The sequence below is a fragment of the Ammospiza caudacuta genome, chromosome 8, assembly GCF_027887145.1.
Source record: "Ammospiza caudacuta isolate bAmmCau1 chromosome 8, bAmmCau1.pri, whole genome shotgun sequence".
Classification (NCBI taxonomy): domain Eukaryota; kingdom Metazoa; phylum Chordata; class Aves; order Passeriformes; family Passerellidae; genus Ammospiza; species Ammospiza caudacuta.
Window position 1 is genome coordinate 17833959 of NC_080600.1, and position 13900 is coordinate 17847858.

A 13900-nucleotide genomic window follows, 5' to 3' on the forward strand; every position below is an offset into this window, starting at 1 on the left:
TCTGCACACACATATGACAAACAAAGCAGCAATGCTACTTTCAGCCTGCTTTAGTTCTCCAGCTGGATGGAATAATTTTCACTTGTTTAAAAATAGAGTTGGGAAAAAGACAATACTTCACTTCAGCATTAATGGGTTTGTGTTTCTTTTTACCATACAGAAGAGCAGGACCTGACAAAATAGATCCTTCTCAGGAAATGAGTCAGTTAAAAATAAGTTGTGTGAAATTTAGCCTAATTTATGTGGCACCATTTATTAGGTGCATCGACCTATAACTTGCTTCTCCCTCATTTTTCTTCTAGTAAACAAGAGTACTGATGCTGAATTCAGAGAGCCTCAAACTCAGGGTTGTCTCTCTCTGGAGTTTCAGATTAATGCAGGATAAAGAGATTAAGTCAGACTTTGGTTCTCTGCTGCATTCCTCTGACATACCATGGATACCTGAGGCAGAACAACAAGGTAGCATCAATTCTGTGAAAGGTGCAAGATTTTCCATCAGTTCCTAATGTTTAAATGCAAGCTTGTACATTTTCAAATTAATAAGGAATTAAGGGTGAAGGAATTTATTTTCTAAGGTGAATAGATCAAGATTAGACTGATTTAGCAAGATTTTTGTCTCCTATTCCCCTTTTCCCCCAAAACCAGATATTATCTTGAGGGTCATTGCTGCACTTTTCTTTCCAGGTTAAGAGAAAAAACAAACAATATCCCATTTTTCAAAGCTTCACCAACAGTCAGGTTTCCTTGCCAAATTTTTATTACAAGAACTGTGAGCAAATGGAGGGTTCTCCAGGTGCCTTACACCTTCCACTGATGGTTTCAAAATACAGCAAACTGCAGCACTACCACAAAAAATGAAACAAAACCCACAGATTAGTGCCTATATGTCCATCCTCCCTCATTTATTCCCCTTCCATGTTCTCACTCTGATACTGCCTCATCAACATATGCCAGCAAAAGCATTTACTTGAATGGATTTGAGCTTAAAACTAACCAAGTAAGAAAGTAAAGCAAACCTCAAGTAAACCTCAATGTAACCTCATTAAAAAGCCATACATGCCTTTTGGCTGGGCAAAGGATGCAGTTATTTAGTGTCAGCTGCAAAATATTAATGAAAATAACTCCCAAAAAGAGTTATACTGGAACACTCTGATCTAAACTGCTACATTCTCAAAGCTTTTTGAGAAGTGATATACAGAGACTTCTGAAAACATGCTATTTTTCTCCCTTCTGGAGAAGCAGGATCACACTTATCTTCCTGGCCAAAGTCAGAACCCCCCTGAACACCACCCTTAGTACCAGTACTGGTACCTCCTCTCAACTAGTGCTTCATATTGAGTACTAGGTGGGAGGAGGAAGTTCAGGTACAAGTTTAGAGGGCATTGGCTATTTGGCATTCACTCACCACACAGGCATTAAGCAGAATGTGATTTATTTTATTTTCAAAGCTGAATGAACTGCCATGAAGAAAGGCACCATTACTGTGTGCTAAAAATATCCAAGCACAGGGGGAGCACAGAGGAGTTGGTGCACTGTAAATTCATATTCCAACATATTGCACACTAACTTTCCTGTACAGACAAGCCCTTAGACTAATAGGCACCTGGGAGTCTTCAAGTCTGAGTGCCCAATAAATAAAAAGCCTATTTTATTTTATTTTTTTTACTAGTGCTCTGGAACCAAGCTCTGATGTCCCTACTCAGACAATGCTTCCATTGAAATCAAGTCTTGGTCTATTATTAAATACTATTCCTTTTTCAGCTGCAAGCTTTCCAGGTTAGAGGATAGGGATTTCATATCAAGTCAAATCATTAATCTCTGTCCAAGGGAATTGTGCAGACATTTATTTTGATTTTATATAGGTACCTTGATACTGCTTGATTCAACAGACTTGTGCTGGTGCCTACTAAAGTAACTCCCTGCATATCCACCAACTTCCAACTCAGATGAACAGAGAACAAAAACAAAGCAAAACAAACAAAAAAATTTCAAAGTTGATCTCCTTTTAAAAACTGTTCCAGACTCAGATTTGTTTTGGACAAAGTCAAGGACTATGTTTGAAAATCATTAACACAGCTTTCAGTTCTACTCTCCCAAGCTATAAGAACACAGTGAACACTCAGAGCAGACAATGGTGTGTTTGAAGGCTCCACTGCACTGAGTTCAAAGTACCTTGAGGCTCAGTCGTGTGAGCTGCCTCCCCCAACCACAGCAATCTCCCATACTGAGACAAGCTTGAGTAGAGCCCACTGAACTCAGTGAAACCGCCAGACAAGAACTGCCAAAAGTTCACAACCTGATTTATCAATTTCCCAGTCCCAGTGAGCAGTCCTTTTTCAGCAAACCTGGCTACCCATATCCTGGCACTGCCCAGAATTATCAGCAATTCTGCACAGCTGCAGGGAAGTGACTGTAGAGGTGAGGCTTGGGCTAAAAAAGGAGACCTGTCCAGCATTTGAGTGTTAGCTCTAGCTGCAAGAAGATGCTCAGATTTTGACACAAGAACTCCAGGTAGCACACAAAGGAAACAATCACATCCATGGTATTTTAACTCCCTGCTATACTTTGTGCCTTTTTAGAATGATGGGTCAATGACAAACATTTTCCTTCTAGGCGGTTCACTCATTTTTACAGTGGTGTTCATGGTAAGTTTGACAGCTTTATCTTTTCTCAGCTACTTACAGCTGCAACTCAATTACTTTGAAGTCAACTTGGATTTGGTTGCAATGAAGTGCAGACATCAGTGACTAGGCTTAGCATGTCACCTGCATTTGTTATCTTGCAGTAGACAATTTAATCAATTATAGTTTTTTGTCTAGGCACCAGTACAAGACAAAAACGCTGATCAGCATTTCACGGGGTTGTTTCTTCACTGCTAGCAGGCCATTTAACATCTGATAGACCATATAAAAAGGTCTTCCCAGGGGCTTCGAGTGTTTGGGCTGTTCTTTTTATAGTGCAGAAGGTCATTAATGAGCAAGCAAAAGCAGTGTGGAAATAGCTAGACCAGTCTTGTTGAGTTAATAAGAAACTGTCATTCTGCTTCAGTACCTTCTCATTAAGCCTAGCAGTGCTCACGTCTAAGGAGACTGATGGTACAAATCTATTTTAATGCTCAATTTAATTCCTCAAGACTTGAATCAAAGAAAGTTTACGACTCCCTTTTTTCCCTTGGCTTTATCTGTTCAGCAATTTCTGAGAAAAAAAACACATTATTTTCTTTTACAAATGCAGCTCAGAAGCTGAAATTCATATTTTGAAAAAGAGCCGGATGTACCTTGACTTTTCTGAACAGAAGAACAGGCACCACAAAACAAATTTTGTCCTCTTGTTCTCATAAAAGTCTATAAAGATAGACACCATATTATCATCCCATGCATATTTTTACACAGTAGAGTCTTAAAATAGCTTAGTTGTTGGATTTAAGTGTCACACAAATTAAAATCTCCATTGCTTAAATAGGATCAAGGAACAGATACCACCTATAATTGAGTAAGAAGATCTCATCATGCAATGACAACAATAAAATCAGAAAGCCACTTCTTGCTAAGAACAACAAAAGCTTTATTAACTCCTTAACTGCTCTCCTATGCCCCACTTAATTTAGGTGCTCGGACTAGAATCTTAACTGCATCCACCTGCCTTTGTTGTTACCTCTGCAGAGAATCAGCTACCTGCTGTTCAGAGCTTTTGTTGCCAGATCCATTTTCTCTTAAACAGCTTTCACTGCTGTGATAACTATTCCAAGGAACTGACTTAACAGAAGCTCAGCATCACCCAGATGCCAGGAAAATGCTGCTCAAATGCTTAAAATTATGCACAAATGATTCATGTGCAGAGGTGTCCCTCAGCCTGGTCATACAGCTCAGTTAAGTGACAATGTGGGGTAACACATAACATCCTTGCTGTCCAGCTGCTGATGCTTGGTCACTGCGGGCTCTGTTTCTGCCATCACCTCAGATGAGGCACAGAAAGCCATGCTGGCACCAATGCAGCATTTGGTAACTTTGGCCTAGCTTTAGGCATATGGATGTCCAAGAGAAGAGGGAAGGAACAGATTAGAGAGAAGTTCATCAAAGGAAATTGATGGAAAAGAATCACATGTTCCCTTTTGTACTCTACATGCACAAAACTTTCATGTGTGTATCAGGCCAGGACTGCTAACACTGAGCAGGGTGAGTTCTCTCCTGCTGTTTTGAACACTAAAGAAAACAGTCCAGTGCATTAGTGAGGGAGTTTCACTCTCTTATCTGTTATTCTCCAGCATTTGTTAGCTGAAGCTCTTAACTCTCCTGGCTACCCATTGCTCACACCAGGGAAGTTCCTAAAGCACACCTTTTCACACAGCATGGGTTTCATCTCATAGTTGATTTCTCCTTTCTGAACTCCACACATACAGAATTTCTTGTTAGTAAGCCTGTAAGGACTGTACATCCCAGCTCTGAAAACTCCCTCTAGGGCTGTTTCCACAGAACTCATTTTTATGTTAGTTTCTTTTGCTTTTCTTCTCCTTACAACAACCTTCCAAGAAGTCCCTGGATCTTTCAAGGCAAAGCACCACTTCCTGCAGTGCAGATACTGTGGTAAGGACCTGAAGTTGCTGAAGATTTGAAGCCTCAAATCATGAAGGTCATAGGAAGGTGAAAAGTATCTAAAAGACTTAAAAAGAGGTGAGAAAGATAAGGTGCATCCCAACACACCAAAATATTGCAGGATCCCAGTAATGTAAATAAACAGTTTTTACTATAGGCCATACTGGTTTTGTGGGATGCTTTAGAAACCCACCGATCTGAGATAACTTCAGAGAACTCTCCCATTACTGTAATTCCGTGAGCGTTTCCCGTTATTCACTGTTGCAGATTCAGAGCAAGACAACTCCAGACTTTTTCCCTTCCAACTACACATTTGCCAGAGGAGCACTGGTGATTTCCTCAGTACTAGAACTCTTGAAGGTAGTGCAGCTCCCAGGAAGAGGAAAAAGGATTATGTTAGTCAAATCTATAGTACATACCCCCCACTACCTCAAAGCAGATTCAGGCCAGTGTTAGAATCATACCAAGCATTGTCACAATCCATTCTGCACCGTGTCAAGGCACAGTGGTGACAGCATGAGACCACAGAAGCAGCAGCATGGCTGGTAGAACTGACAGTAACTACCAAAAAAAGACTTGATCTGCATTTTTCCTAGTGAGGAAGATTGGGACAGCAAGGCAGCAGAAGTATATAGCCCCTAAGAACAATAAGACCTAAACATCCAGAGCAGCAAGCATACATGCTGTTATTGTTCCTGATACTTTCTGAAGCTGCTCAGCTCTGTGAAAAAGTAATTTACATACTTCCTACAATATGAAATGATAAGAAATAAAATGCAAAATATTAGTGAGAAATATAAAAATATTAGCGAGAATTCACACAAGGCTTAAGAGCTTCTGAAGGATCAAACAAATGTGAACAAAACCAACATTGTCTCAGGAAGTTTCTTTTTTGTGTTGTGGTTGTCATTGGAAAAAAATACTCATCTTTAAAGTCTTCTCTCCATTTTGGTATTTTTATTACATAGCCTGCATGAAATAGGTTAGGCTTTTCTTAGCATATATTGTTGACCCTGGGTACCTGAAATTGTTCTCCTGAAGTCAGAACTCCATACATAAAGAAGAAACTCTGTTAAGCAATACGTAATTTCCTTGCTCTTGCCTTTGCACTTTAACCTTTAGTGACAATCATAAGATATGTCAGCAAAATGCTGTTTTTCGTGCTGCCATCACTGCTTCTTTCCAGCTGTCTCATCAGGGCCAGCCTCAGGTTGTACAGGGCTCTCTCTATGTGCCAGTATCACACACAAGCTGATACCTGACTCCTTCCTCAATTATCACTGAGTCCATAAAATCAGCCAGCATGGAGGAACTATGCAGGCGTTGCCTCCTTTCTGGAGACAAAGATACTGGAGTTTTTCTCCCTCAGGCAAGAAATAAGAAGTGTGAGATGTGATTTGTGATGAAATTCAGAACCACACTAAACTTGCCTGGTTTCAGATTTCATTACCCCCACAGTAGAAGGGTTTGGCAAAGTAAGAAATTCTGCCAATTAAGAACACATAACATCAAGAATTCAGGAAGCTTCCAGCATGCAGCAAGATGAGAAGTTTCAGCTTTGGTCAAGCTTTCTGTTGAGATTTGTTCGGGCTTTCAATTCTTACAGGGTTTTGCTTCTGGACCATGAAGCTGTCAAGAAACTACACATACCCCAACAAAAGTAAATAGACCCATTTCAGCTTTGCAAATAGTCCTGGGCAACAGAACAGCTGGGAATGCTGTGTTCCTTGCAATATGCCAAAAAGGACTGGTGCACAGTCACAAGGAACAGTCAGAAGCTCAGAGCAGGGTGATAGCAACTGGCCCACCTAAGGATGCACACTTTCAACATTGCTAACTGACAATTTAAAGAAGAACAGTTCATAGTTCATGTTGTTGTGCTGAATTTGAACCCCAGCACATTTGACATCAGTTCCAAGACTCATAACTACATACTTGGAATTCATGTCTTTCTTTCTCTGCCCTTTCCTGACCAATATCCCATGGCACATGAGATTGCCCCCACAGTATAAATTCTTTTGAGACAAGCTCTGCACATACCTTGGGGTAACTTATTAAAGCCTACACACTACAGGAAGTATAAAAACAGCTGAGGCATGGATCTGGGCCTTTAATGTTGGGTGATCCCTGTGCCAATTTGTCCAGATATTGTGGGGAGGGGGAGCAAGTTTTTAGAAAGTGAAGATCCTTCTCTACAAGAATTATCTCCTTTGAAATCCACGTGAGCTTTTAGAGTCACACTGTTCAGCGTTGTGCCCTGCCAGCAAGTTGTATCATGTATGCAGCTTTCCACACATCCTTGAAACAATGGCTCTCTCTGCTGGTGCCTTGACATCCTGTACCACAGGCCAGCTCTGAGGGGAAAAGCACTGAATATCCCCAAGCAGAATGGCTTCCTTTTCTCAGGAAAAATCCTGCTCCTTCCTCTCCAGGACTGAAGTTCATTCTTTTAACACAGGTTTCCCATGTAGTGCCCTTAAAATATATATTGAGAGAACAATCTTTTACTGCTAAATAATTGCTTATTTCTACAGTTTACTTTACTCTTGTACTTTCAGATAAACCTAGCAAGAAAACTGGGGCTTCATCAGGAAGAGACGGAGATTGCTGTTTACCTGCAAGGGCTTACAGATGTGCAAAACACATTGAGAGGTTAAGGCCGGAGTAAAACAAAACCTCAGGATTTTTCTGCACCTTCCTAAGCTTTTTCTTAAGTAGAATCAAGTCTAAATTTTGATTGTTCATTTTATTGTTACTCTCTCTGATCTTTCAGTTTTTTTAGATACAGGATATAGAGCTTGAATCTGAAACAACAGTTGAGATCTCCCAGTCATCAGGAAATGCAGGAAACATTCAGAATAAAAACAAGTAACTCTGAAAAGCACTAAACAGAGAGAAGGAAAGAAAATACCCAATTGACAGCAACTTTGATCTTGTAAATCCCTATGGCAGCAAAACTTCCTGCCCCTTCCCCTGCAATGTCTTTGACTATATTACTGTTAAAAACTGGTTTCAATCATGGTTCAGACACCAATGGCAATATATTAAGGGCTGTCTGGCTTGTGGTACAGATTCTGTCTGCTTTGTACCATCAGGATAAAGTTAAGGTGGCAAAACAATCACTCACTTGCAGAAATTGTACACAGTCGACTCTCAAGTGATGTATGTGCGCACAGAAGTGCAGATACTACTGATTAATGGTAGAACAGCACTGTTCCTTACACACCCTCCCAAGGCCCTGCAGCCCTGAAAAAGCACAGCTGGAGGAGCAGAGGACAAGCTCTGTCTCAAAGCACACTGTGAGATGCCATCCCTTCTCCCTCAGCTGTTGGTCTAACCAGTTAGGGGTAAAGGGGACCAGGAGGTCTCAGTGCACAGTACACAGCTTCCCTGGTACACTGAGAACAGGTAGCAGCCAAAACAAAGACCAGCAACTCCCCAAGGGCAAACAGCAGTTCCCCACACAAATCAGTGGACATTGGTTTAACTCTCACATAAATCCTTAACTGTAATGTATACAGGAGAACAGTTGCCTTTATTTTTTCCTCAGCAATTCTGCATCACTGGGAGAGATTTAGATAAAACCACAACACTTGGGTCCTATTTATGATTTGTTTTCACACTTACCTGCACTACAAAAAAAACCCAACATAAATATAAAAATATTGACAGAAAGATCAGATTTACCTCTAGACTGAAATGTTTGTTCCCTGAAAGAACAATCACCACAGTATCTCCAGCATTCCAGTTTTCCCTGGCTCAGGCCATCTTGTCTCCAAGAGCCACCCCAGCCAGCACCTCCCACACTGCAGCAGGCAGGAGCAGAGGGGCTGTGGAGATGAGAAAGGGTGCTTGCAGGGACATGTGCTGAAGAAACTCCCATGAAATGAGTATAAAAACAGAGAACAAAGACTTACCCAGTGTGTCCTTCCTTCCTGGCTGTGGCTACTGCAGCCCGGCAACTCTGCCACCACCATCCACCGTGCAAAATGGCTGCTGCCTCCTCAGGGCACCTGTGGCGACCATGAAGGGACAGCCGGGCTCCCTCCCCTCACGGGTGCCTTTGCAGCCACACTGAGGGACAACCGGGCTCCCCTCACAGGTGCTGTCCCACCTACACTGAGGGACAGCCAGGCTCCCTCTCCCCACAAGTCTTCTCCCAGCCACACTGAGGGACAGCCAGGCTCCCCTCACAGGTGCCTTTGCAGCCACACTGAGGGATAGCTGGACTCCCCTCACAGGCGCTGTCCCAGCCACACGGAGGTACAGCCAGGCTCCCCTCACAGGTGTCTTTGCAGCCACACTGAGGGACAGCCAGGCTCCCCTCACAGGTGCTGTCCCAGCCACACTAAGGGACAGCCAGACTCTCTCTCCCCTCACAGGCGCTGTCCCAGCTCCCTCAGCACATCCTCACCCCTCGAGGCTCCCGCTCAGAGGGGCAGCAGGGGCTCAGTCCCGGGACAGGGCACTGAGGGCCGCCATTCCCCAGCTCCCTCTCTCGGCTGATCCCACAGCCTCACAGCCGGCATGGCTTCACACAACACCTGGCCCTAGGGCTGCCCCATGCCAGAAAGAGCTCCCCAGCTGCCCCAGCTCATTTTTCACCCTAAGCACAGGTGTAGCCAAGCTCAGGTAACTCCAACTCTCTTTTACTCTCACTAGCAAGAGGATTTGTGTTTTTTTTCATGTACTTCAGCATCACTCACACAGGCAGATATGGCATTTCCCTCACACCAGGTATCCATGGCTCTTTGCTCACCTGCCCCAATTTCATGCTCCCCTGCCAATTGGCCAAGGCAGAGGTGCTGGGAAGAGCTGTGGGAGGGAGCCTGGGAGCATGAAGAGCCCTCAGCCCACCCATCCCACTGCCCACTGAGTCCAGACCCCCAAAACCTGCAATTCCAGGACTGTAAATACCCAAGATCAGACTCACAAAAAACCTGGAGCCCAGAAGCACTCCCCAGTGCCTTCTTTAAAAGAGACACCACACAGCAAAGTAAAGCAGCTGTTCAGGTATGCATCTTAAATCTCTAAATCTCCTGGAAAAGTTTTCCTCAGCCCTAGTTTAGAACTGCAGAAATACTGGCTGTCAATAGCACTCGCATTTCACCATTGTGATCCTCCAGCTGACCACTCAGCTAACAGAGATTTATGCTTTTTTAGACCTTACCCGTTTCCTCAGTGTCCTCTTTTCTGGGGCTGGAGGAAACCCCTGTACCTGCCCCCTCCCTTGCTACAACTTCAAAAACATGAAAAAAAATACAGGAAGAAATATAAAGTATGCAGAGGTTCAAGAATACAGCTTAAGTAACAATATTTTGGGACAATAAATACTAGCAAATTAGCATAAGAGTTATCAGGTATCACAAAGGCAAGTATCTACTGGAAGAAAAAATAATATATTAAAAAAATATATAAAACATTTACTATATAGTGAAAACAGGCACCATTGGTCACAGTGACTGGAAAACTCCCACAGAGTCAAAACAACTTTAATAAGTACTTAAAGCATATATCTTTCAGAAATTTTAAATCTCTGTTAATAACAGATAAATAATAATTTACAGAATATAATTAATAATGCACTTAAAGTTTATATTCTTGTTCGGATTCTTCCTGAAAAATGCCAAGAAGAGAAATATTCACAGGAAAGAGAACAAAAAAAGGCAGAAAGGCAATGTCAGAAGTGAAGAGGAAGAAGGAACAATAACAGAAATGGAGAAGAGCAGTAGGAACAAATGGAAAAAGTGAAGGTAGATCTGGAAAAGGAACAAGAGAGGAGCACAGAGGACTTGTGGTTAGTCAGGATAATGTTCTCATTGAGAAGGGAACATTTGAATGGAATGAGGACAGAGCTACTGTTGTCTTTGCTTTCCGTTTGCAAGCCAGGAACATGTATCTACACCTAAGGATGTTTCAGCATGAAAAAACATAGACAACAACAAAGCATCTTCTAACATTACAGAAGACTAACAACAGAGCGTGAAGAAGCCAGCAAACTGCTTCAGCACTCCCGGGCAAATTCCGAACTCTCAAACACGCGCATAGATAAAGTTCCATCTTTTAGCAGCATATTAGATTTTTCTTAAGTTTAGTATTGCATGTATGTCTTCTAAATTAACTTTAAAAAAATATTTTAATCCATTTGTCATTACTCTGAATTCTGACTTTTCAAAGTCTTTGTTGATAATGAAAAAAATCACTATCAACAGTGAATCAAAGGCATTAAACAAATTTAGGTTTTCAACCTACTGTACCTAGCTTACAGTGAGTTCATGAAGATGATATTCCACACTTTCCATACAACACTAAACCCACTACTGAGTGTTTTGCCTGACAAAAACCTCAGGACGTGATTATAAAGATCTTGTAGCAATGTAGGTTATTCCTTAATGATATAAGTATATTCCATTTTTTTTAAAATTAATATATATATATAAAAAGGCATTAAGAGCACTTTTGTTCTCTACCTCTGCTGACATAGCTTTAGGAAAAAGTCCAAAACCAAACGCAACAAACACTTGAGGCAAAGCTCTGGGAAACCGATCAGTATCAGAAACAAGCTCTGGTGCAGTATAATTATCACATTTCTAATCACCTTTTGAAACGTTCTGCTCCCACAAACAGCGCATTTGACACCATCTCGTCCTTCGCGTCCCTCGGGTAATTTGTCATTGGAACGGCATTTCCCGGGAACAACAGCGACCTCCTCGGGTGGCCTCGCGGAGCTGCAGCCTACCTGGAAACGCCCGAAGGCACCGCAGCGCGTTCCCGGGACAACAGGCATCCCCGAGAACGCCAGCAGGAGAAGCAGCATGTTTTAACCACATGTCTGAAAAGAAAGGCTTAAAAACTTATATACTTTTAAATTTAATTAGTGTCATGCCCCGCCTAACTTTAATTCAGGAAAAGCAAATAGGCATTCAAGTGAAACTGCTGGACTGAGAACACCTAGATGGCTGGAAAATACCTTGAACCACATTCAGTGAGGTGGAAGACCTTTAGTTTTATTTTTCTTAACTTCACATTCCCAAAATATGGAGAATATTCCTTTGCTTCATGAACCTCCTTGATTTTCTTTGATGCTCCCTACTCTCAGTGCGAATCCTCCTGCAAAAATAGCCCATTTTACTGTCATTCTGTTTACATTTAAATGTCAGCCAAGGCTTTCCATTGCCTCATTTGTTGCATAGCTCGGGTTCTTGTTCTGAGTTTGTGACCTTGTTACACTAAGATGCATTTCAGTGTTTTTCTGCCAGCTCTTATTTTCCTAACTGTTCCTATGTACTCCTCCATCCCTTTTCTCCAAATCTTTGTTCCATGTTAGCCACATACCCATATCCTGTAATCCTCATATCCTTCTCAAAAGCACATGTGAAAAATGCAACACAGGTTTTTGCCCCTTTACAAATAGCATCAAGGAAAGTAGAGAGTAATTTTAAAAAATATTTCTGAACCAACCAGATATATGCTACACGACACTAATCAGCACCTATTCTCCCTTTACTCTCAGTTCTCTCCCCTCACTTTGGCAATCTGCTGAGCTCCTCTGGCTAGGATCTGCTCTTCTGGCAAGAATGCTCAGCAAACCCAAGGTTGCTATAGCAATTAATAATCATTTATATTTTAGTTTACAGAAACAGAAACTAGAGGAGTGGAGGTGCCATGAGGAGGAGGTGGCAGCAAAGAAGCCACAATTAGGGAAAACAGCACAAGAACATATTTGGCAGCAGCAGGATTACCACAGGAATCTTCTGCAGTTCCAGAAGAAGCAACAGCTAGAGGAACAGGGAGCAGCAGATGGTCTCTAGAAAGACTGATGCTTACTTTAGCAGTAGATGGTTCATTAGAATGGAGGATTTCTGGTAAAGACTTGGCCTGTGTATCTATCTGCCTGAAATTCCTGTGACACTACATCCCAAACTTGCAGTACCTAAGCTGCTTCTCTGTTAAACAGATATGGTAACAATAGCCCTCCATGCCACAGTCCCTGCAGCCTGAAAAAAGAGAAATTCCACAGCCTATCCACGCTGCAGTGTGCAAGATTCCTGGCAATTACTACATTCATGCTACATCTGATTGTTTTGTCTCTCGAAGCCCAACTCCCAGCATCTACAGTTAAAAAAAAAAAAAGATATTCTAACAAACAGCTGCAGAGAAAGGCTTGAACAAAACTCCAGTTACAATTTAAGAAAAACTCGTGTGAGACAGTATTAAATGCTTGTAATGTCAGTATTGTAACAGTATTTTTTTAATCTGTAACTCATAGTTATTTTCTAAATAGAAAGCATGTAAACAACCAATAGTTGTTGGTGATGTTTCTAAGAGGGACAAAAATGCAGACAAAAAGAAGGGGCAATGTGGTTAGAGGAAGTGTGCCAGCAGCTGGTTGACATGGCAATAGAAAACCTGGAATTCAAAGGAAAAAACTGAGAAATTGCAACATATAAGGCTGAGGAGCAAATGAAGAAAGAGGAAGATGCTAGACTACCTCTAGAGGAAGCCAAAACACAAGCACAGCTTTTAAATTTAATCAGGTATGTAGCTATTAAGCAAAAAGTTATTTTTTTTCCTCAGTTATATCAATGCATCTCTATACCTAGCACCAGCCTATAGAAAAATAGCTCTGTAGTAGGAGTTCCATCAGTGTAGTTAACACTGGAGAGCACCACTGGTACCTCAGGAGTTAAACTGCCATCAATTCCAGCCCCAAGGTACAATACTCTTCTTTTACTATTTAACCAGTTTTTCAGTATTTCTCCAAATTGCACCAGCAATTGACATCCACCTGTCTTCTAAAATCATTTTAGTGTTTATAACATATTACAGAAAGAAACCCAACTGCATTTCCCTGAACATCTGAAGTTATGGTTACCTTTACACAATCAATCAGAGCAGTCTCCAGAGCTACAACTTCCTGCAGCACCTCCGAACACAGGAGCTGGGAGGCTGGATAGTACACATTAAAACACTGCAAATTGTGAAACGGGCCAATTTATGAGCCACCGGGCACTGCCAGGGACAAGAGGCCGAGCAAGAACTACAGCTGAGCAGCAGTTGGCACCTACCACTTGCTCTACTCTTAGTGCTGTGACAGGAGGACAAGCCGGCCCACAAGGAGGTATTCTGAACCTTGCTCAAAGACAACTCCCAGGGGAAGCCCAGGCTCCTGCCCAGCCTCAGTGCTACAGAAGGCACACGTACACTGTGGCAGAGTCAAAGGAAGTGCTGGTGCACCAGCAATGAGCTCACCAAGCATGTACATGTCAAGTCAATGCACTGGCTTTCTAATCCCAGAAGGAATTCTG